The sequence below is a fragment of the Rattus norvegicus genome, chromosome 3 (genome assembly GCF_021556685.1).
Source record: "Rattus norvegicus strain SHRSP/BbbUtx chromosome 3, alternate assembly SHRSP_T2T, whole genome shotgun sequence".
NCBI lineage: Eukaryota > Metazoa > Chordata > Mammalia > Rodentia > Muridae > Rattus > Rattus norvegicus.
The window spans coordinates 136,823,658-136,849,716 of NC_141536.1; the positions used below are offsets into that span (position 1 = coordinate 136,823,658).

At 36.8% G+C, this 26,059-nt stretch overlaps 1 pseudogene; it reads right to left on the minus strand.

Moving 5' to 3' along the window:
- Positions 1-1,809: 1,809 nt before the first annotated feature.
- On the minus strand, positions 1,810-4,344 carry LOC134486325 (eukaryotic translation initiation factor 1-like; annotated as a pseudogene).
- Between the last annotated feature and the right edge of the window lie 21,715 nt (positions 4,345-26,059).

Genomic DNA, 26,059 nt, shown 5'->3' on the forward strand with positions numbered 1-26,059 from the left:
TATCAACATCCAGACATATACATCAAAGTAGGCTTTCTGATAGTAATATGAAACCAAGAGAAACAGTTTCCATTATCTCCTATTTCTACAAATATATTTGAAGAACAGATGGTCAGGCCTAGCAATCTAAATACTACATAAACTGACTTTTGTGTATTATTGTTTTTTAACTTCTCTTCAACTTCAAATTCCTGTCACCATTCTAACCTATATACAAGTCAACATTCATGGATTTTTCTTATTATTCATATATGCTTAGCCTTTTACTTTGATTGTCTTATCATTAACAGGTTACAGTTTATTCATTGAAACTAGGTGGGGCTTACTTGATAGACACACAATCAAACTCCATCTGTATCTCTCACAAGAATCTGACAATTACCCCAAGAAAGGATAAAATAGTATGGTCATTGAGCCTATCTGCAATTAATTAATAATTAAGAAAACTCTTGTATGGTGGCCTCGGCTTGTGAGGCTGTGTTAGACATCCTTGTCACATCTGATCATTCCCTTCTTCACCATCTGACTTTGCTAATTGGTTTCAAGTTGTCCCCTATCTCCAGGATCAGAATCAGAAGTCCTTCGCAGGGCTTTCATATCTGGCCTGAAGCGAGTTACCACTGACCTTTTCTGAGATGGATCTTTGTCAAATATACAGAATGACCCTATGCTGTGGAAAAGAAGACAAGATGTTCCCTTTTTGGAATGAAGAGAACTAGTTAATCTATTCAGTCAACCAACCACCCAGAGATTATTCCAGGCCTAACACCCAGATTTGGAAATAGAGAATAAATGAATGGGTATTGAGTGAAATTTTACCAGGCAATCCATCAGAGAAATCACTTGAAAAAGCCTGTACTTAAATATTCATCTCTGCACACTTAGTCCTCCAAAATACACAACCATTATTACAGTATATTTTTGCATTGGTATTAAAAATGTTGATAATATCTGAATAGTAATGTTTAATGTGACCATCAGGACTGCAGAGCTCATCTGCTTTATCTTTTGAAACAGTCCTCATTAATATTAATATTAATATTTCTGGAAACAAGCTGTATTTAAATAAGAATTTATATAGATTACATAACATTGAAAGTGGAAGGGAAAAGAAAACCAAAAGATCAGATTGTTCCTTTACATGGAACTGGGCTGCAGCTCATTTTGAGCTGACAGTTAGCCACAAGTCCAATGGCACCAGCTTGAGTTTTGTTCCCTCATTGTACGTTTAACTGATTCCAGGCTGGTCTCATCCTTCATGTATCAGCATCCCCTCACTGGTATACATCTGCCTAAAAAGAGTGGCCTAGTGGTGAGCTAATGTCCATGACTTCTCTGGAAATGTGGCCCTTTCTGAATTCTGTCTACCTGGTCAGACACCAGGGGTTCTTTTTATGGCCAGAGACTCCATCTAATGACATAGATGGGGCAGGTACCCATACTCTTGTTCACCTGGGCTGTTCAAATGGTGATACTCTTCGAGGGCAGGGGTCCCTCTGTCAAGGGAGTCCCAAGGAACTTTTGGTCAGACATAGCCTCTGGGGGTTCTTGTCTTGTTTGAAACCCAGTTATTGCTTTGTTTCAGGGTAGGAACTGTCAGGGATTACTGATTCAAGACATGGCTTTTTTCAGTTTATTGCATGAAGGAGTTACACTAATCCAAGTTAAAAGTGGACCATAAATTATTACATTATACAAGCTGTGAGGTTTCTAAACTTGTTACAAGGGACAAAAGGGAAATTATACTCATTGCAAGGAAACCCTCACTTAAGCTTCAGAGAGCCACAAGCAGTTCAAATCCATGATTCTTCAGCTGATCGTCCTTAGCCAGTCCAATTTCTATCAGGAACTGGCATATATTATTGGACTGGTCATCTCGTAGCTTAATTATTTCTCTATATTCTGCATGTTTAATTACAGTACCATTGCAAGCAAATTTCTTCTAAAATGCCCTCAGTAGTTTTTTTTAATTTTATTAGATATATCTCTTTACTTACATTTCAAATGTTATTCCCTCTCTGAGTTTTCTATCAATAAGCCCCCATCTCCTCCCCTCCCCTCCCCTATAAGGGCATTCCCTCTATACATCGTCCTTATTGCCCACACCCTCATATTCCCCTGCACTGAGGTTCCCACATTGCCAGAACCAAGGACTTCCCCTTCCCCTGGCGCCCAAACAAGGTTATTCTCTACTACATATGCAGTTGGAGCCCTGGTTCAGTCCATATATAGTTTTTTGGTAGTGGTTTAGACACTGGAAGCTCTGGTGCATTGGCATTATTGTTCTTATTGGGGTGTAGGCTTCTTCAACTCTTTCAATCCTTCCTCTAAATTCCCCCAAGGGCATCCTGCTCTCATTACAGTGGTTTGCTGCTTGCATTGACCCCTGTATTGAACATGCTCTTGATATGTGTCTCAGGAGAGATCTATATCTGGCCCCTTTCAGCATGAATTTTTTAGCTTCATCAATCTTACCTAGTTTTGGTAGCTGTAAATATATGGGACACATGTTGGGCAGGCTCTGAATGGCCATTCCTTCAGTCACTGCTCTACACTTTACTTCCACATACCCTCCTATGGATAATTTGTTCCCCGTTTTAAGAAGGAGGAGGAACATCCATATTTTGGTCATCCTTCTTCTTGAGCTATCCTGTTGCATCTTGGATAATTCGAGATTTTTGGCTAATATCCATTTAACAATGCTTGCATACCAAGTGTGATTTTCTGTGATGAAGGTACCTCACTCAGAATGATACTTTCTAGTTCATTCCATTTGCCTATGAATTTCATAAAGTCATTGGAGCTTAAGTAGTACTCCATTGTGTAGATGTACCATATTTTTTAATTAATTCTCTATTGAAGGGCTTCTGGCTTCTTTCCAGCTTCTGCCTGTTATAAATAAGGCTGCTATGAACATAGTGGAGCATGAGACTTTGTTGTATATTAGAGCATGTTTTAAGAATATGCCCAAGGGAAGTATAGCTGGGTCCTCAATAAGTGAAATGTCCAACCTCCAGAATGATTTCCAGAGTGTTTATATCAGTTTGCAATCCTACCAACAATGAAGGAGTGCTCCTCTTTCTCCACATCTTGGCCAGCATCTGCTGTCATCTGAGTTTTTGATCTTAGACACTGACAGGTGTGAGGTGGAATCTCAGGGTTGTTATGATTTGCAGTTCCCTGATGACTAAGGATGTTGAATGCTTCTTTAGGAGATTTTTGGCCATTTGATAATCCTCAGCTGAGAATGTTTTCTTTAGGTGTGTACCATTTTAATAGTTTTTTTGGCTCTCTTGAGTCTAATTTCTTGAGTTCTTTGTATATTTTGGATGTGAGCCATCTATCAGATGTAGGATTGGTAAAGATCCTTTCCCAATCTATTGGCTGCCATTTTGTCCTAACAACAGTGTCTTTTGCCTTACTGAAGCTTTGCAGTTTTCTGAGGTCACATTTGTCAATTATTGATCTTAGAAGATAAGCCATTGGTGTTTTGTTCAGGAAATATTCCCCAGTGCCCATGTGTTCAAGAATGTTCCCCACTTTTTCTTCTAATAGTTTGAGACTATCTGGTTTGATATGTAGTTCCTTGATCCACTTGGACTGAAGTTTTGCACCTGGTGATATGAATGAATCAATTTGCAATCTCCTACATGCTGTCCCTCAGTTAACCAGCACCATTTGTTGAAAATGCTATCTTTCTTCCATTGGATGGTTTTAGCTTCTTTTTCAAAGATCAAGTGACCATAGGTGTGTGGGTTGATTTCTGGGTCTTCAATTATCTTATACTTATCTATCTGTATGTTGCTGTACCAATACCATGCAGGTTTTATGACTATTGCTCTGTAATACTGCCTAAAGTCAGGGATGTTGAGTCCCTCAGAAGTTCTTTTATTACTGAGGATAATGTTCACTCTCCTGCTTTTTTTTTTATTCCAGATGAATTTGCATTACTCTTTCTATCTATATAAAGAATACATATAAATCACACTGATCTTTCACTTGCTTGGTTAAAGTCACATCAAGATATTTTATATTATTTGGGACTATTGTGAACGGTGTCATTTCCCTAATTTCTTTCTCAGCCTTTTTATCCTTTGAGTAGAGTAGAGGAAGGCTAGTGATTTCTTTGAGTCAATTTTATACCCTGACACTTTGGAGAAATTGTTTAACTAGTTTCTTTTCGTTGTAATCATCAGTGACCCCTTGGACAGGTATAAGGGTCTTTTTGTTTCTCTGTTGAATTCTAATGTGGAAATCATCCTCAGTGCCAGCAGGTAGCAGGTCATCACCCTTACTTGCATCATCAAACGGGTCGAAAGAGTGGAGGTTATGGATAGCAGACATACAATATGATTTCTTTTCCTTTGTGGAAATGGCCCGCTGAAAGCAGTTGTGGGAGAAGGCAGACTGGGGTAGAGGTTGGCGGGTGGGGCATAGAGTTGGGAAGCAGGGTATTTGAGGGGCAGGCATCTGAGTCCTCTGCAGCAGCTCAGTGACTAGGACCCATAATTATTATTGATAAAATTGAGGTTTTGTAGACTCCCAACATAGGTAGATACTGTTTTCTGACTCTTGTCTATTTTTCATAAAGTTATCAAAATACACATTTAAGAGTGGAAGACAAACACTTTACATCTGCTTGGTCATAGAGTCACTGGAAAACACTTTTTGGTATTTCTTTTTTCTTTTTGAAATAAGTCTGTGCCTTTCTTCCTTCCTTCCTTCCTTCCTTCCTTCCTTCCTTTCTTGATGATTTTCTATAGATACTGTTTTTAAAATTTTTTTTAAATATAGTTTTATTTTAATTAATATTTCAAACGTTATTCCCTTTCCTGGTTACCTAATCCATATCCTACCTGCTACCCATCTCATTTTTCATCCACCTTCTTCTATGAGGCTATTCCCACTTTCAAAAACCCCAAACCCTTCCGTCCTCTCAATCCTGACATTCCTCTGCATTGGGACTTACAACTTTGGCAGGACCAAGGGATTCTCCTCCCATTGGTGCCCAAAAGTCATAAAGAATTCCAAATAGATAGGACCAGAAAAGAAAATCCTCACATCACAAAATAGTCAAAACCCTAACTGCACAAAACAAAGAAAAATATTTAAAGCAGTAAGGGAAATTTGTAAAGTAGCCTTCAAAGGCAGACCTATAAGAATTACACCAGACTTCTCACCAGAGACTATGAAAGCCATGACATCCTAGGCAGATGTGATCCAGAGGCTAAGAAAAAACAAATGCCAGCCCAGGCAAAGCTCTCAATTAACATAGATAGAGAAAACAAGATATTCCAAGAGAAAACCAAATATGCACCATAACTTTCTACAAATCCAGCCCTACTAAAGGTAATAGATGGAAAACTCCAACACAGGGAGGAAAACTACACCCTAGAAGAAGCAATAAACTAATCTTCTTGCAACAAAACCATAAGAAGAGAGTCACACAAACATATTTCCACCTCTAACAAGGAAAATAACAGGAAGGAACAATGACTATTTCTTAATATTTCCTAAGATCAATGGACCAATTCCCCAGTAAAACGATATAGACTAACAGACAGGATATGTAAAGAAGACCCAGCATTTTGCTGAATACAGGAAACTACCTGAGAGTAAAAGACTGGAAACAACTTTCCACACAAATGGTCCAAAGAAACAAGCTGGAGTAGCCTTTCCAATATCAAATAAAATCGAGGTCCAACCAAAAGAAATGAATGACATTTCATATTAATCAAAAAAATTCACCAAGTTGAACTCTCAGTCTTGAATATGTTCCATATGCAAGGCCACCTACATTCATAAAGGAAACCTTAATAAACCTCTTACCAACCATTATACCTCACACCATAATAGAGGGAGACTTCAACATCCTACTCTCATCAATGGTGAGATAATGGAAACAGAGGCTAAACAGAAACATATAGAAATTAAGAAGTGATGAACCAAATGAATTTAAAAGATATCTATAGAACATTTCATTCTAAAATAAAATAATATACTATTTTCTCAGTCCGTCATAGTACCTTCTCCAGAATAGCCCATATACAAAAAAGGACTCAAAATATACAGGAAGACATACATAATCACATGCACACTGTAAGATCACCATGGACTAAGGCTGGTTTTCATAAACAACAAAAATGACAGAAAGCCCACATATACATGGAAGTTGAACAAAGCTCCACTCAATGATAATTTTGTCAGGGAAGAAATAATGAAAGAAATTAAAGATGTTTTGGAAATTAATGAACAGGAAGAAACAGCATACCCAAACTTATGGAACATTATGAAAACAGTGCTAGGAGAAAAACTCATAGATCTGAGTGCCTTGAAATAGGAACATGAGAGAGCAAACATTAGCAGCTTGACAGCACATCTAAAAACTCTAGTACAAATAGAAACAGATACACCCCAGAGGAGTAGAAAGCAAGAATTAATCAAATTCATGGCAGACATCAACCAAGTAGAAACAAAAAGTACTATACAAAGAATCAACATAATCAGTAGCTAGCTCTTTGAGAAAATCAACAAGATAGATAAACCCTTAGTCAGCCTAACCAGAGGGCACAGAGAGTGTATCCAAATTAACAAAATCAGAAATGAAGAGGGAGACATATCAACACAATCTGAGGGAATTCAGAAAACCGTCAGATCATACTACAAAAACCTATATTCACCAAACTGGAAAATATGAATGAAATGGCTAATTTTCTAGACAGATTCCAGGTCCCAAAGTTAAATCAGGTTTAGATAAACCATCTAAGCTGTCTGATAATTTCTAAAGAGCTTCCAGGGACTAAGCCACTACCTAAAGACTATACATGGACTGACCCTGGACTCTGACCCCATAGGTAGCAATGAATATCCTAGTAAGAGCACCAGTGGAAGGGGAAGCCCTGGGTCCTGCTAAGACTGAACCCCCAGTGAACTAGTCTATGGGGGGAGGGCGGCAATGGGGGGAGGGTTGGGAGGGGAACACCCATAAGGAAGGGGAGGGGGGAGGGGGATGTTTGCCCGGAAACCGGGAAAGGGAATAACACTCGAAATGTATATAAGAAATACCCAAGTTAATAAAAAAAAAAAAAAAGAAACCTATCATGACTAAAAGAAGGCTGTCTAATCTCGGTAAGATACAAGGCCAGTTCTTGTTTTCTGCCATCAGCTTTAATAAACTCATTAACCCGTGTGATGATAAAAAAAAAAGAATAAAGATAAAAGTACCTTAAAATATACTAAATTTATTTAATGATGCTAATCTTGAATTTAAATTATATGAGCAAGAATCGAAGGTCAATGAGATAGGACACATTTATAATGAGAAATTTTGTATATATAGAATATATACAATGCACATAGTTTCATTAACTCACATCAATAAACCTTAGAAGAATGCTCCTTAAGATCAGCTATTAGGGATCTAATATGTTGTGGTCCCATACCCGGCCTGATATTCCCCTGTCTTTTTCACAGTTAATGTAATGTGAATATAGTGATACACACATATAATCAAAGAATTTAGGAGGATCACACATTTGAGATGATTTGTGACCTGTATATGTGCATTTATATGTCTAATGTTTTTTATATATTAACATTATATACATGTATATACTCCTACTTATAAAATATATTTAACATATTTATAAATTATGTAAGCCTTTATAAAAATTTTGTTCTGGTCTGACATTGAATCTAACAAATACTAAAAATCTACGAATGATCTTCTAAGAAAAAGGGAATGCCTGTTTGACTCATTCCCAGTTGTTTTTCTGTTGCACAGTTGCACGCTGTATCCTGTTGGGATGTTGGCTGTGGTCCATAAGTTCTTTCAGTACTCATGTTAGAAAGTGCTCTGTGAGATGTGAAACCTGGGGAAAAAAAAGAAATATAAGCACTTATTTAAATCTTCCAACCAAAAGAAGCACAGGACCAGATGGGTTTAGGGCAGAATTCTAATAGACTTTCTGGAAACCCTCATACCAATACCGCCCAAACTATTACACAAAATAGAAACAAAAGAATCACCACCCAATTCCTTCATTCAAGCCACAATTATGCTTATACTTAAACCAGAGAAAGACTCATAAATGAAAGAGATCTTCAGACAAATTCCCCTTACGAGTATTCATGCAAAAATACTCCATAAAATTCTTGCAAACTGAATCCCAGAAAACAGCCCAATCTTATTGATTACTCCCCAAACGTAGGGTAGCCCTTGTCTAGTGATTTTATTCTATTTAAAGTTAAAATACAGTGAATTAGAACATAGGAAAATGTAGTTAGTTCACATATGACCATTCTATCTTAAATATAGTGCATAGGTCTAGCTATGTTCTACAAATTTTCGCATGACATCAGTAAATAAGGAAATTTACTGTATTTACATGGTTGTTCTCTCATTCTAGAGTGCTACTTTTTAAACAATATTGTTGTTTGCCTTTTTAGACTGTATTAACATTCATTGACTTTATTTCATCACATTCAATACATTTTTTCTCTTGCTTCTCTTCATGTGCTTTTATTATACTTGTTCTTTCAAATTTAATTTCTTTCATATTCAGTCAAGTAATCAGTAGATCCCTCTTATCAACTTTCCTCATAATAGTCCACTATTCAGGTAACTATCTACAGGCTGATTCAGAAAATTTCTATCTCTGTGTATTAAAGTTAGACCTGAAGTTTTTCCTCTGTTATATCAAACTTTCTTCAGCAATTTACATTTATATACTTTTTATATCTTTGAATGGGAAATTTCTCACAATTATAACATGTTTTCTTTTTCAAGCTTAGTCTCTTTGCAACAACATAGTCAAAGTTAGTGATGACATGTAATCTTTTGTTTGAATCAATTTAACTGTAAGTCTGAGGTTCATAGATCCTGGCTCTTTGCCGTAAGAAAAGGTGATACTTTTTTCTTAAATAAGCTTTCTCCAGGGAGCCTTATCAGATTACACTGCATAAATTACACTTAGCAAGATGCAGACAACCAGGGAGATGTCTTAATCCCCTTCTTTTTCAGGCTTCCTTTGTTAGTGTATATTTACAAGTGTGCTGTGTCCAAAGACAAGAGTGAAGTCCATAAAGCCTAGAGTTATGAGATAGCAACAAAGGTAAGAAAGTCAGTCCTTTGTTTATAGAAGGAGTTTCTAGAAAATAAGATACTTTTGTCTAGAAAATAAGACCATGTGCCCATGGGCTAAAGATGATGGTAAAGATAAAAGGTTTGAATTGCAAACTCAGTGACCTCTTCTTCATCCCAGGCTTGGATTTGTAGCTATCACATGGCATCAGTTATTCCAAAGTCATTTCGGAGCTAACTTTCAGAAAAAGTTAAGTTTTATTTTGTAATATTTGGTTGTGCCTATGCTGGAACTTCTGAGTCAGGACTGTTCTGTCTGAATCTCATTTTGCTATTGATATAGCAACCATCTTCTACGATCTATAGAATATCCTGCTTCTCTTATTAATTAAAGGTTTTCCAAGTACTCTTGTTCATAGGTGTCTATTGATAAATTTTAGTTGTACGGTTTATGTTCAAGACCAGAGTAATAAATATAAAAATAGCAGGGATCTATAATATACTTTAGTAATGATATCCTCAGAACTGTATCTGGAGCTTTGGCAGAATAGAGGACAATACATGTAAGGGCATTAAAACTCTCTATGTTGTACTACAGTTTTCTAGGTAATGGTAGCTACACCTACCAAATATACCCCTGTTTTCTGTTGTTTTCCTTTCCTGTCCCCACATTGTCTGCAGATATCCATTCATTACAAATGATCCTACCTTTCATGTTATTCCTTAGAGGACTCCTAAAACGTATTCTGGTTTCTCAGCTTGTGCCTTTCCCAAATCCCCTTGCCATTCTTCCCTACATGCAAAGTTCACATTAAAATGCTTCTGTAAACAAAGGACCTGATCATCCTCAAAGGCTTATAACCTCACATTGTTTCTAGGGAAAATAATTGAAGACTTGGATTTAACACCTGGGGTCCTGATTTTTCATATCTAACCCCTGAACACCTGATTCAAAAAGTTCAGCCCCTCACAGTGCTATTATATCAGGAGGTGTAGGATGTACTAACTTGCTGTGTCAGAATTTTCTTTTCAAATTAACTGAGAGTTCATCTATAGTAGAAAATGAAGTGTTACCATTCAGTATTCATGAGCACCAATCTCTTTAGTCAAACTTGTGTAGAGTTTTTCCAGAGCCTAACCCCTCAGGGCCCAGATACAAAGGAAAGTAATTGGGGTTTTGTAAAACCTCTTCAGGGAAGTCAGAAGATATTTTAAGTGAAACAATATATACTTAATATTTACTAGTAAATGATGAATATTTCAAACTCTCAAATCTCTTAGTCCCGTACATTTTGTATTGATATTCATAGCATTCATGGTATTTTAGTATTATTTTTTTCTGTCAGATAAAACACTCAATGTGCATTATCCATACTTACACTCTTAATAGTTGTATTTTAGTTTTGTGATTTCTAAATATTTCCTGGTGGTAGGGATACACATTTAAGGGGAGTAGATAAACTCTTTGTATATACGTGGCGATACATTCAAGAAATTAAAATTCAGAGCTGACCTGGTCCCACAGCTCAGTATACTCAGATTCCATGTGAGAGAGTATTGGACTCTCAGAAGTGCACAGGGGAGATGACCACTTCTGCTCACATTCCTGGCCCAAGAGGAAGTAGCATGAATCTTTCTGGATACAGGAACCTAGGAGCAATTAGGCACAGGTTGTCTCCAGTTAATGCCTGTGCCTGGTTCTGAAAGCCAGTCTCCAGGAGTACTGACAAGCCTGAAAGCAGAGGTAGGACCACCACTTCTTCTCTGAGGGACCAGCCTGGACACCTCAGAACACAGAAATTGAAAATCAGTCTGGAAAAGGAACCCTCCACATTTTGCTTTCTCTAAGAGCTGACGTTGTTACACATCTCTGTACACAGATCCTCTGGGGAGAGAGCTGACTCTTCAAAGTGGGAACAATCCTGAGAGCACAGGTGACACCACCACTTTTACCCCCTTTTCTGGACCTAGAGGAATCAGCCTGGAGGCATTTGGACAGAGGCTCCAAACAACAGTCTTGGACAAGATACTTCTGGTTTCTGCCTGAGCCCAGATCTGACACTGACACAATTCTCTATACCCAGATCTCACTGGATAAAGTCAGTCTACAGGAGTGCTAAAATAGAGGCTTACATGAGTGTCAAGCTATATTAAGAGATAACAAGATCAGCTAACATCAGAGATAACCAGATGGCATGAGGCGGGTTAGTAACCTAAAGAACACAAATGAATATTACTTGAGAACATCAGAACACAGTTCTCCCACCAGAGCAAATATTAGATAACCCAACACACCAGAAAAGCAAGATTTGTATTTAAAATCACATCTCATGATGAAGATAGAGGACTTTAAGTAGAACAGAAATGACTCTCATAAAAATAAAAATACAGGACAACACAGGTAAACAAGTAGAAGCCCTTAAAGAGAAAACACAAAAATCCTTTAAGGAATAGGAAAACAGCCAAACAGGTGAAGGAACTGAAGAAAACCATACAGGATTTATAAATAGAAATAGAAACAATAAAGAAAACACCCAGGAGACAATCCTGGATGTAGAAATCCTAGGAAAGAGATCAGGACACATAGGTGCAAACATCAGGAACAGAATTCAAGATAGAAGACAGAATCTCAGGGGCAGAATATACCTTAGAAAACATTGACACAACCTTCAAAGATAATGTAAAATACTAAATCTACTAACCCAAAACATCCCGGAAATTCAGGACATAATAATAAGAGCCACAAGTGTCTTTAACAAAAGTATAGGAAAAATCTTTCCTAAACTAAAGAAAGATGTCCATAAACATACAAGAAGACAACAGAACTCCAAATAGATTGGACCAGAAAAGAAATTCCTCTCTTCACATAATAATCAAAACAGCGAATGCACAAAACAAAGAAACATTAAAAGCAGTAAGGCAATAAGGTCAAGTAACATATGAAGGCAGACCTATCAGAATTACACCAGACATCTCAGTAGTGATTATGAAAGCCAGAAGTTCCTGGGCATATATCATGCAGACCCTAAGAGAAGACAAAAGCCAGATCTGGCTACTTTTTCCAGAAAAATTTTCAATTATCATAGATTGAGAAACCAAAATATTCCAAGAGAAAACCAAATTTATTCAATATCTATCCACAAATCACACTCTACAAAGAATAATAGCTGGAAAACTCTGACACAAGGTGGGAAACTTCATCCTCGGGAAATCTAGAGAATAAACTCCTTGCAACATACCCAAAAGAAGAGAGTCACACAAACATAATTCCACTTCTAACAACACACATAACAGGAGACAGCAATCTTTATTTTATAATATCTCTGAACATAAATGGACTAAATTTCCCAATAAAAAGACATAGACTAACCATCTGCATATTAAGAGACACAACATTCTGATGCATACAGAAAACATACCTCAGTGACAAAGACATATAGTACCTCAGAGTAAAAGGCAGGCAAACAATTTTCCTAGCAAGTAATCCCAAGAAACAAGCTGGAGTAGCCATTCTAATATTCAATAAAATATAATTTCAACCAAAGTTATCAGAAAAGATAAGGAAGGACCCTTCATATTCATCAAAGGAAAAATCCACTAAGATAAACTCTAAGTCCTGAATATCTTTGCTCCAGACGAAAGGGCATCTATATTCATAAAAGAAAACTTTGTAAAGCTTAAAGCACACGTTGCCCACATTGTGAGGACAAAAAATAGTTTGAGACTTCAACACACCACTCCCAGCAATGGACAGATCATGGAAACAGAAACTAAACAGAGAGATAGAAAAACTAACAAAAGTTATGAAGCAAATGGATTCAAAAGATATCTACAACACTTTTCATCCTAACAGAAAATGATATCCTTTTTTTCTTAGCACCTCATAGTACCTTCTCCAAAATTGATCATATAATTGGTGATAAAACAGGACTCAACTGATACAAGATGATTGAAGTAATGCCATGCATCCTTTCAAATAACCATGGATTAAGAATTTTTTAAATAACAACAAAAACAACAGAAAGCCTACGTTCACATGGAACCTGAGTAATGTTATACTCAATGATAACTTTGTGAAGAAATTATAAACTTTTTAGAATTTAATGAAAATGAATGTACAACATACCCAAACATGGGACACAATGAAAGAAGTAAAAAGAGGAAAACTCATAGCTCAATGTGCCTCTAAAAAATAGAAAAAGTGGGGTTGGGGATTTAGCCCAGTGGTAGAGCACTTGCCTAGCAAGCACAAGACCCTGATTTCAGTCCCCAACTCTGAAAAAGAGAAAAAAAATACAAAAAGTTTACACTAGTGGCTTGACAGAACACATAAAAGCTCTAGAACAAAAAGAAGTCAATACACCCAAGAAGAGTAGAAGGCAGGTAATAATCATCATCAGTTTCAAATACACCAAGTAGAAGCACAAAGGACTTTACAAAGAATCAACAAAACCAGGAGCTGGTTCTTTGAGAAAATGAACAAGAGAGATAAACCCTTAGCCAGACTAACCAGAGCTCAAAGAGAGAGTATCCAAATTAACAAAATCAGAAATGAAAGTGAGACTTAACAGAAACTGAAGAAATTTATAAATCATCAGATCCTACTGCAAAAGCCTATATTCAACAAAATTGGAAACTCTGGATGAAATTGACAATATTCTACACAGATACAAGATACCAAAGTTAAATCAGGATCAAATAAAGCATCTAAGCAGTTCCATAACTAAGAAAGTAATAGAAGCAGGTATTAAGAATGTCCCAACAGAAAAGCCCAGGACCAGGTATGCTTAGTGCAAAATACTCTCAGACCTTCATTGAATAACTCATACCAATACTGTTCGAACTACTCCAAAAAATAGAAACTGAAGCAACATTATATATTCATACTATGAAGCCACAATTACGCTTATAACTAAAACACACAAAGACACAAGAACTTCAGGCCAATTTGCTTTATGAATACTGATGTAAAAGTACTCAAATAATTTCATAGGCAAATGGAATGAACTCTAAAATATCATCCTGAGTGAGGTTACTCAATCACAAATCACAATCAGTATTAATTCTCAGTACTGGTGTTCATGTGTGACTGTTGATAAGTTTTGGCTGTATGGTTTAAGTGATCTACAAAACACTTTATTTGTGATTTGCTCAAAAATGAAGCTGGAGCTTTGGCAGAACCAAGGACACTCTATCTAAGGGGATTAAAATTGTCTTCTCTGTGCTATAGTTTTCTGGGAAATGCTAAATACACCTACCAAATATACCCCTGATTTCTGTTGTTTTTTTTCCTTTCCTGTCTTCCTACCATCTCCAGATCTCCTTCCATACCCAAACAATCTTTCCTTCCTTTTTCTTTTTTTCCATCTTTATTAACTTGAGTATTTCTTATTTACATTTTGATTGTTATTCCCCTTCCCTGTTTCCAGGCCAACATCCACCTAACCCCTCCCACTCGCTTCTGTATGGGTGTTCCCCTCCCTACCTTCCCCCATTACCACAGTCCCCCAAACACTCACGTTCACTGGGGTCCAGTCTTGGCAAGACCAAGGGCTTCCCCTTCCACTGGTGCTCTTACTAGGCTATTCATTGCTACCTATGAGGTTGGAGCCCAGGGTCAGTCCATGTATAGTCTTTGGGTAGTGGCTTAGACCTGGCAGCTCTGGTTGGTTGGTCTTGTTGTTCTTATGGGGTCTCAAGCCTCTTCATGCTCTTTCAGTCCATTCTAAGATTCCTTCAACGAGGGTCCTGTTCTCATTTCAGTGGTTTGCTGCTGCCATTAGCCTATGTATTTGCTGTATTCCGGCTGTGTCTCTCAGGAGAGATCGACATCCGGTTCCTGTCGGCCTGCACTTCTTTGATATAACAATCTTATGTCATTGGGTGGCTGTATATGTATGGGCCACATGTGGGTCAGGCTCTGAATGGATGTTCCTTCTGCCTCTGTTTTAAAGTTTGCCTGCCTATTCCCTCCCAAGGGTATTCGTTTTCCCCTTTTAAAGAAAGAGTGAATCATTTGCATTTTGGTCATCCTTCTTGATGTTCATGTGTTTAGTGTATATAGGGTAATTCAAGTATTTGGGCTAATAGCCACTTATCAATGAGTATATACAATATCTGTTTTTCTGTGATTGAATTACCTCACTCAGGATATTTTCCAGTTCCATCCATTTACCTATGAATTTCATAACGTAATTTTTTTTCTGATAGCTGAGTAATATTCCATTGTGTAGATGTATCATATATTCTGTATCTATTCCTCTGTTAAGGGCATCTGGGTTCTTTCTAGATTCTGGCTATTATAAATAAGGATTCTATGAACATAGTGGAGCATGTGTCTCTCTTCTATGTTCCACCATCTTTTGGGTATATGCCCAAGTGTAGTATAGCTAGGTCCTCAGGAAGTTCAATGTCCAATTTTCTGAGGAACCTCCAGACTGTTTTCCAGAATGGTTGTACCAGTATGCAATCCCACCAACAATGGAGGAGTGTTCCTCTTTCAGCACATCCTTGCCAGAATTTGGTGTCACCTGTGTTTTCAATGGTTTGCTGCTGCCATTAGCCTATGAATTTGCTGTATTCCAGCTGTGTCTCTCAGGAGAGATCTACTTCCGGTTCCTTAGCCATTCTCACTGGTGTGAGGTGAAATCTCAGGGTTGTTTTGATTTGCATTTCCATTATGACTAAAGATGTTGAACATTTCTTTAGATGTTTCTCAGCCATTCGGTTTTCCTCAGCTGTGAATTCTTTGTTTAGCACTGAACACCATCTTTTAATAGGGTTAGTTTTCTCCTTGTGTTCTTTGTATATTTTGAATATAAGCCCTCTGTCAGTTGTAGGATTGGTAAAGATCTTTCTGAATCCGTTGGTTGTCGTTCTGTCCCAACAACAGTGTCCTTTGTTTTATAGAAGCTTTGCAATTTTATTAGATCACATTTGTTGATTATTGATCTTAGAGCATAAGCCTTTGGTGTTCTGTTCAGGAAATTTTCTCCAGTGCCCAGATGTTCGAGATGCTTCCCCACATTTTCTTCTATTAGTTTGAGTGTATCTGGTTTGATATGGAGTCCCTTCATCCACTTGTACTTAAGCTTTGTACAGGGTGATGAGTATGGATCAATCTGCATTCTTCTACATGCTGACCTCCAGTTGAAAAAGCACCATTTGCTGAAAATGCTATCTTTTTTCCATTGGATGATTTTGGACCCTTTGTCAAAAATCATGTGACCATAGGTGTGTGTGTGTGTGTGTGTGTTTATTTCTGGGTCTTCAATTCTATTCCACTGGTCTATCTGTCTGTCTCTGTACAAATACCATGCAGTTTTTATCACTATTGCTCTGTAATACTGCTTGAGTTCAGGGATATTGATTTCCCCAGAGGTCCTTTTATTGTTGAGGATTGTTTTAGCTATCCTGGGTTTTTTGATATCCCAGATGAATTTGCAAATTGTTCTGTCTAACACTTTGAAGAATTGTTTTGGTATTTCGATGGGGATTGCATTGAATCTGTAGATCTCTTTTGTTAAAATGCTCATTCTTACTACATTATTCTAGCCAATCCCTGAGCATTGAAGTTCTTTCCATCTTCTGAGATCTTCTTCAATTTCTTTCTCCATAGGCTTGAAGTTCTTATCATTTAGATCTTTCACTTGCTTGGTTAAAGTCACACCAAGTTATTCTATATTATTTGGGACTATTATGGAGGGTGTCATTTACCTAATTTCTTTTTCGGCTTGTTTCTCTTTTGTGTAGAAGAAGGCTACTGAATTATTTGAGTTAAATGTATACCCAGCCACTTTGCTGAAGGTGTTTATCAGGTTTAGAACTTCTCTGGTGGAACTTTTGAGATCACTTAAATATACTATCATTTCATCTGCAAATAGGCTTATTTTGACTTCTTCTTTTACAATCTGTATCCCCTTGATCTCCTTTTGTTGTCTGATTGCTCTGGCTAGAACTTCAAGAACTATATTGAATAACTAGGGAGACCTTGGGCAACCTTTTCTTTTTTTTTTTTTTTAAGATACCAAGTAGTGCTAATCTTTTTTTTAAAGATTTATTTATTTATCATATACAAGTACACTGTAGCTGTCTTCAGATACACCAGAAGAGGGCATCAGATCCCATTACAGATGGTTGTGAGCCACCATGTGGTTGCTGGGAATTGAACTCATGACCTCTGGAAGAGCAGTCGGTGCTCTTAACCGCTGAGCCATCTCTCCAGCCCCTTGGGCAACCTTTTCTAGTCCCTGATATTCATGGGATTGTTTCAAGTTTCTCTCCATTTAGTTAAATGTTAGCTACTGGTTTGCTGTATATGGCTTTTGTTATGTTTAGGTATTGGACTTGAATTCCTATGCTTTCCAGGACTTTAATCATGAAGAGCTTTTGAATTTTGTCAAATGCTTTCTCAACATCTAATGAAATGATCATGTGGTTTTTATCTTTCAGTTTGTTTATATAATGGATTATGTTGATGGTTTTCTGTATATTAAGCCATCCCTGCATACCTGGGATGAAGTCTACTTGATCATGGTGGGTGATTGTTTTGATGTGCTCTTGGATTCGGTTTGCCAGAATTATATTGGGTATATTTGCATCAATATTCATAAGAAAATTGTCTGAAATTCTCTTACATTGTTGGGTCTTTGTGAGGTTTAGGTATAAGAGTAATTGTGACTTCATAGAAGGAATTGGTAGCACTCAGTCTTTTTCAATTTTCTGGAATAGTTTGGATATTATTGGTATGAGGTCTTCTATGAAAGTCTGAAAAAATTCTGCATTGAACCCATCTGGACCTGGGCTCATTTTGATTGGGAGACATTTCATGCCTGCTTCTTTTTCTTTAGGAGTTATGGGGTTGTTTAAATGGTTTATCTGTTCCTGATTTAACGTTGGTACCTGGTATCTGTCTAGGAAATTGTCCATTTCCTGCACATTTTCAAGTTTTGTTGAATATAGGCTTTTGTAGTAGGATCTGATGATTTTTTTAATGTCCTCTGATTCTGTAGTTATACCTCCCTTTTCATTTTGTATTTTCTTAATTTGTACACACTTTCTGTGTCCTCTCGTTAGTCTGGCTAAGGGTTTGTCTATCATGTTGATTTTCTCAAAAAACCAACTTCTGTTTCTATTGATTCTTTGTATGGTCCTTTTTGTTTCTATTTGGTTTATTTCAGCTCTAAGTTTGATTATTTCCTGCCTTCTACTCCTCCTGGATGTATTTGCTTCTTTTTGGTCTAGAGCTTTTATGTATGCTGTCAAGCTGCTGACATATGCTCTCTCTTGTTTCTTTCTGAAGGCACTCAGAGATATGAGATTTCCTCTTACCACAGCTTTCATTGCGTCCCATAAGTTTGAGTATGCTGTACCTTTATTTTCACTAAATTCTAAGAAGTCTTTAATTTCTTTCGTTATTTCTTCCTTGACAAGGTTATCATTGAGTAGAGCATTGTTCAACTTCCATGTATATGCGGGCTTTTTTCCCTTATTGTTATTGAAGAACAGATTTAGGCCGTGGTGGTCTGATAGGACACATGGGATTATTTCTATTTTTCTCTATTTGTTGAGACCTGTTTTATGACCAATTATATGGTCAATTTTGGAGAAAGTACCATGAGGTGGTGAGAAGAAGATATATACTCTTGTTATAGGATAGAATGTTCTATAAATATCTGTTAAATCCATTTGTTTCATGACTTCTCTTAGTCTGTCTATGTCTCTGTTTAATTTCTGTTTCCATGATCTGTCCATTGATGAGAGTGGGGTGTTGAAATCTCCTACTATTATTGTGAGAGGTGAAATGTGTGTTTTGAGTGATAGTAATATTTCTCTTACGTATGTAGGTGCCTTTCATTTGAGCATAGATATTTAAGATTGAGATTTCATCTTGGTGTATTTTTCCTTTGATGAATATGAAGTGTCCTTCCTTATCTTTTTTGATGACTTTTAATTAAAAATCGATTTTTTTCCATATTTGAATGGCTACTCCAGCTTGCTTCTTCAGACCATTTGCTTGGAAAGTTGTTTTCCAGCCTTTCACTCTGAGGTGGTGTCTGTCTTTGTGTCTGAGGTCTGTTTCCTGTAGGCAGAGGAATGCACGGTCCTCATTGCATAACCAGTTCATTAATCTATGTCTTTTTATTGGGGATTTGAGACCATTGATGTTGAGAGATATTAAGGAATAGTGATTAATGCTTCCAATAGTGATTATTGGATGTGAGGTTATGTTTGTGTTATTTTCTTCTCTTTGTTTTGTTGCCAAGACAATTAGTTTCTTGCTTTTTCTAGGGTGTAGCTTGCCTTCTTATGTTGGGCTTTGCCATTTATTATCTTTGTAGTGCTGGACTTGTAAAAAGATATTTTGTAAATTCGTTTTTTTTATAGAATATATTGGTATCTCCTTCTGTGTTAATTGAGAGTTTTGCTGGATACAGTAATCTGGGCTGTCATTTGTGTTCTCTTAGGGTCTGTATGACATCTCTCCAGGATCTTCTGCTTTCATATGCTCAGGTGAGAAGTCTGGTGTGGTTCTGATAGGTCTGCCTTTATATGTTACTTGACCTTTTTCCCTTACTGCTTTTAATATTCTTTCTTTATTTTGTGCATTTGGTGTTTTGACTATTATGTGACAGGAGGAGTTTCTTTTCTGGTCCAATCTATTTGGTGGTCTGTAGGCTTCTTGTATGTTCATGGGCATATCTTTCTTTAGGTTAGGGAAGTTTTCTTCTATGATGTTGTTGAAGATATTTACTGGTCCTTTGATCTGAGATTCTTCACTCTCTTCTATATATATTATCTTAGGTTTGATCTTCTCATTGAGTCCTGGATTTCCTGTATGTTTTGGACCAGTAGCTTTTTCCGTTTTACATTATCTTTGACAGTTGTATCGATGATTTTTATGGAATCTTCTACTCCTGAGATTCTCTCTTCTATCTCTTGTATTCTGTTCTGATGCTTGTATCTGCGGCTCCTTGTCTCTTCTTTTGGTTTTCTATGTCCAACGTTGTTTCCCCTTGTGCTTTCTTTATTGCTTTTTTTTCCATTTCTAATTCCTTCACCTTTTTGATTTTGTTTTCCTGGAATTCTTTCAGGGATATTTGAGATTCCTCTCTATAGGCTTTCACTTGTTTATTTATGTTTTCCTGCATTTCTCTAAGGTAGTTCTTCATGTCTTTCTTGAAGTCCTTTAGCATCTTGATCAAATGTGGTTTTAAATCTAGATCTTGCTTTTCTGGTGTGTTTGGATATTCAGTGTTTGCTTTGGTGGGAGAATTGGGCTCTGATGGTGCCATGTAGTCTTGGTTTCTGTTGCTTGGGTTCCTGCCCTTGCCTCTCAGGCCTGTGCTGCCTTTTCCCTGAACCACCGTGCACCGGGGTCCCAGATGGCGTTAGGTGTTTTCCTCTAGAGTCAGAAATGTGTACAGAGTGTAGTCTCTTCTGACTTCCCAGGCTTCTCTGCTCCTGTGATGGTTTAGCTCTCTCTCCCATGGGATTTGGGTGTAGAGAACTGTTGATAGGGTCCCCTCAGTTCTGGGCAGTGTCTAGAGCATGGGGGACCTTTTGCTCAAGTGCCCCTATCTTCCGGTTCCCAGAGGCCCTTTACAGTTTCCTCTTGTGCCAGTGATGTGGGCAGGGTTGGTGGTCTCTTCCACTCTGCAGTCTCAGGTGTGCCCACCTGTCCAGGCGGTGAGCTCTCTCTCCCAACAGGTTTGGGAGCAGGGAGCTGTGGTTTGGAATCAACAAGTTTGGGACTGCAGACACTGAAAATGTCCGGTCCCAGAAGAATTTTGCCTTTGTGTGTCCTGAGTCCACCAGGCATGTCTCTTGGAGAAAAAAAGTTTGTCTTATCTGTTCCCGTGTCTCAAGTTGCTTGTGGGGGGCTGCTGTTCAATAATCTTTCCTTTCATGTCATTTCTTAATGGATTCCTAGCTCTTATTCTGGTTTCTCAGCCTGAGCACTGTCCCAAATGTGCATGCCATTCTTTGCAACATGTGAAGTTCAAGTTAAAATGTTTCTGTAAATACAGCAAACTAATGTCTATCCTCTAAGGTTTATAACCTCACTTTGTTTCTAAGGAAAACATTTGAAGACTTGGATTTAATGCCTAGGGTCCTAATTGTTTAGTCTATCTCCTTGACACCTGGATCAAAAATTCTTGTCCCTTGCAGTGATCTTATATCAGGGGCTAGTGGAAGACTCATCTTACTCTTTTATTTTTGTGAAATCAACTGGGGAATTTATCTATGGTAGAAAATGAAAACCTGTTCCCCTTTCAGTACTCATGAGCACCAATCCCTTTAGTCAACATTGCCTAAATTTCTTACAATGTCTAACTCCTCAGGGCCAAGATGTATAGGACAGATAATTGGGCTTTTGGTGATATCTCATCAGTGAAGTCAGAAGATATATTACATGAAACTTAAACATTTACTAGTACACGATGAATATTTCAAACTCTCAAATATCTTAATCCTGTACTTTTTGTATTGGTATCTATGGCATTGAAGTATTTTTAGCACTAATTTTGAGCTCTGTATCTGCATTATCCATACATACAATTCAATACATGTCTTTACGTTGTGTGCTTTGCTAAATATTTCTTGGAGTTAGGGATTCTCATTTAAGGGGAGGAATTAAACTCTTTATATATACATGATGATACATAGAAAATTTTATACATTAGTCAAAAAGGGAAATCTAACAATTCCTTACACAAAACATGCACGAAATCTGGAATACCACAAAAAAAACTAATGTAAGAATAAAAGGAGTTGGCAGAAGTGAATCATTTCAGCTACAAGGCACACAAAATATTTTCAACAAAGAAGAAAATTTTCTCAAAGTAAAGAAAAAGATGCCAGTAAACATACACAAAGTTTATTGAACACCAATTAGACTAAGCCAGAAAAGAAAATCCTCCTGCCACATAATAATCAAAACAGAAAAACGTCTGGAGAACAAAGAAAGAATATTAAAAGCAGTGAGGAATTATGGTAAGGTGGCATCAAAAAGAAGACCTATAGGAGTTACAGTTATTTTATAAAGAAAGCCTCTAAAAGATTGTTGGCTTTTTGTATGTTTGTGGCCATCACTTCTTTACCTTAGGGAATGTTTCTTCTATAATTTTGTTGAAGATATTTTCTGATCCTTTAATTTGGAGTCTTGGCTCTCTTCTATACCACTTATCCTATTGTTTGATCTTCTCATTGTGTCCTGGATTTCCTCTTTGTTTTTGGTAAGGTGCTTTTTGACTTTTACATTTTCTTTGACAGTTGTTTCAATGTTTTATATTTTATCTTTTACCCCTGAGATTCTCTGTTCTATCTCTTGGATTCTGTTGGTAATGATAGTATCTATGACTCCTGATCTCTTTCCTAGGTTTTCTAATTCCAAGGTTGTCTCCCTTTGCCATTTTTTATTGTTTCTATTTCCATTCTTGGATCCTGGATTGTTTGTTCAGTTCCTTCATGTTTTTTGGTTGTGTTTGAGTTTTGTCCTTTAGATGTTCTTATGCATTCTCTTTAAGGATTTCTATATTTTTAACTGTGTTCTACTGTATTTCTTAGAGGGGACTATTTATGTCCTTCTTACAGTCCTCTATCATCATCAAGAGGTGTGAGTATAAACACAAATCTTGCTTTTCTTATTGTGTTGGGATATCCAACATTTGATTTAGTTGGAGAACTGGGCTCTGATGATGCCAAGTAGTCTTGGATTCTGTTGCTTAGGTTCCTACTCTGACCTCTCACCATTTGGTTATATCTGGTGTTAGCTGGTCTTGCTATCTCTGACAGTTGCTTGACCCTCCTGTAAGCATGTGTGTCAGCACTTTTGAAGACCACCTTTCTTCCAGCAGGATCTGGGTACAGAGAGCTCTGTCACAGAGTCAACTCTTGTCACAAGCTGAAAGTACTCCCTCAGTGAATATGGGTACAGAAAGCTGTGGGACTGGGTCAGCTCCAGGGAGAGGCAGAAACTGGAAGGCCCCACAATCTCTTCTTTTATTTTCAGTGTATCTGTTGGAGGTCATTGAGCCACTTGGCCCTGAGCTTTGTACAAAGCAATAAGAATGGATCAATTTGTAGTATTCTACATGTTTACCTCTCTTGAACCACACCATTTGTTAAATGCTGTCTTTTCCCCACTGGATTCTTTTAGATCCTTTTGTTGCCTAAATGCTCTGCCTAAAAATTTGAGCCCTATATTGGATAAGTAGGGAGAGAGGGGGAATCCTTTTCTACTCCCTGATTTTACTGGGATTCTTTCAAGTTTCTCTCCATTTAGTTTGTTGTTGGCTATTGTTTTAGTATATATTGTTTTTACTATGTTTAGATATGGGCTTGCATTACTGGTTTTCCCAAAACTTTCATCATCAATGGGTGTTCAATTTTGTCAAATGCTTTCTCAGCATCTAATGAGATGAGTATTTAGTTTTCAGTGCGAGTTTGTTTATATAGTGGATAGTGTTGATGTATTTCCAGATGTGGAACCATTCCTACATCCCTGGGATGAAGCTTACTTGATCATTGTGTATGTTCTCAGAGTTTTTTTGAGAATTTTATTAAGTAATTTTGCATTGATATTCATATGAAAATTGGTCCGAAGTTCTTCTTCTTTGTTGGTTCTTGTGTGTTTAAGGTGTAGGCCTAAATGTGAGTTCATGGATTGAATTGGGTATTGTTCCCTCTCTATTTTGTGGACTAGCTTGATATATATATATATATTGGTATTAGGTGTTCTTTGAAGATCTGATAGAATCCTGCACCAAACCTGACTGGTCCTTGGATTCTTTTGGTTTGGAGACTTCATGACTGCTTGTACTTCTTTACGGGTTATGTGAATATTTAGATTGTTTATCTGATCCTGATTTAACTTTGGTAATTCGTATCTGTTTAGAAAGTTGTGCATTCATCCAGATTTTCTTGTTTTATTCAGTATAGGCTTTTATCTATTATGGAAAAGTTTAATTTTTGAGTTCAAAGAACCATGCTTAAAGGGATTTAGGTAATATGTAATTTATAGCCATCCATATCTAGAGAGTTTTTAGGGAAGGATATTTTGCTTATATTAGTAACCATTTGAGTTACTTTATTGGTATATATGCTCAAATTAATGTCCTTGTTCAAGAGTTATGTCAGAGACTCCACCGTGCCTTCCCTGCAGTGTTCAGAAACATTTCTAAAGCCCAGATTCATTCTATCATGATGAGCCTGCCCTTTCCTACAGTTTTATGTGAAGATGTGTTGCTCTTCACAGAGAAGGATCTGTTTTGATAACTGACATATAAAAATATCAATACTGCTTGTAAGGTTGCTTTTGATCCATTATAAAAAATCAAAAAAAATTTATATATTTATTCATATGCAGATATCATACCATTTTTAAAGCACTGGCCATTCTACCGGCCTTTAATCGATTGTCTCATCAATAAATACTGCAGATGCATCAGAGTTAATGTATTTGGCTATATTTATGTATATGTGTTTGTGGGTATTTCCCATAATATGGAATTGTTTATTTCCTGTGTTTGCTTGAATCTCTGCATCAGGGAGAAACAAAGAAAGAAATTAAAATCTTTCTAGAATTCACAGAAAAGGAAGGCACAACATAGCCAATTTCATGGGGCATAGTAATAGCAGTGCTAAGAGGAAAGTTCCTAAAATTAGGTGCCTTGTTAAAGTAATTATCCTCCTTGGTTTGTAGTTTTATCTAATATTTAATGTGGGGCTTGGATTGTGGATATATATTGTTTGAACTTTTACTTGTCTTTAAATTTCTCATTTTCTCTATCTATGGTGAATGAGAATTTGGTTCAGCATATCAGTCTATGTGGCATCTGTGTTTTTGTTTTGTTTTGTATTAAGAGGATGCAAGATATCTGACGGGACCTTTTAGCTTTTAGAATATTTGTGAAATCAGCTGTAATTCTTATAGGCCTTATTTTTGATGCTACCTTAATAATATCCCTCACTGCTTTTAATATTCTGACTTTGTTCTTCAGATTTTCTGTTTTGATTATTATGTGGCAGGAGGATTTCCTTTTCTGGTCTAACTGGTGTTCTATAAGCTTTCTGTATGCTTATAGGCATTTTTTTCTTTACAGTGACAAAACTTTCTTGTATGGTTTTGTCGAAAACATTTTATGTGCCTTGGGACTGGAATACTTCACTTTTGCCAACTTCTATCATTTTTAAGTTAGGTCTTTCCATGGTATTCCAGATTTCCTGATTAGTTTGTGTAATGGTATTTATGTTCAATATGTATAGTTTTTTTCTATTTTATCTTCTATGCTTGAATATCTCTCTTCCATATATTGTATTATATTACTGATGCTTGCTTTCTTTTTCATGTTCACTTTCCTAGGATTGCTATCTTTAGGAATCCCTCAGTTTTGGTTTTCTTTATTGCCTCTGTTTCCATTTTCACATCACTTACAGTTTTATACACTTGTTTCCTTTTTATTGCTTTTCATATATATATATATATATATATATATATATATATATATATATATATATATATATTTAAGGGATTTGTGTGTTGCTTTTTAAAGACCTTTACATGCTCCTCAATTTTCTTAACGGATTAATACATCTGCTCTTAAGAGGCATATATCATCTTTGTTAGATTGCATTTAATGTCATTTTCTTGTGCTTCAGTTGTATTATGTTATTCATGGATGCTATAGTAGAATAGCTTTGCACTGAAGTAGTTATACTGCCATAGATGTTATAGATTGTGTTGTATTCAGGGCCTTTTGCCATGTATATCACCGTTGCCCCTGAATGTTCCTATTGTAGTATGTATTGGGAGGGGATTTAGCCCAGAACTCCATGTGTGGCCTTCCTTGGATGGATATCCTTATACTGTGTCATTCCTAATTACCATGTTTCTATGGTTCAGGTTCTGCAGGTCTGATGAACATGTTCAGAGCAATGGTGGTAGAAGAAAGTCCTACTTGGAAAGTAGACTAC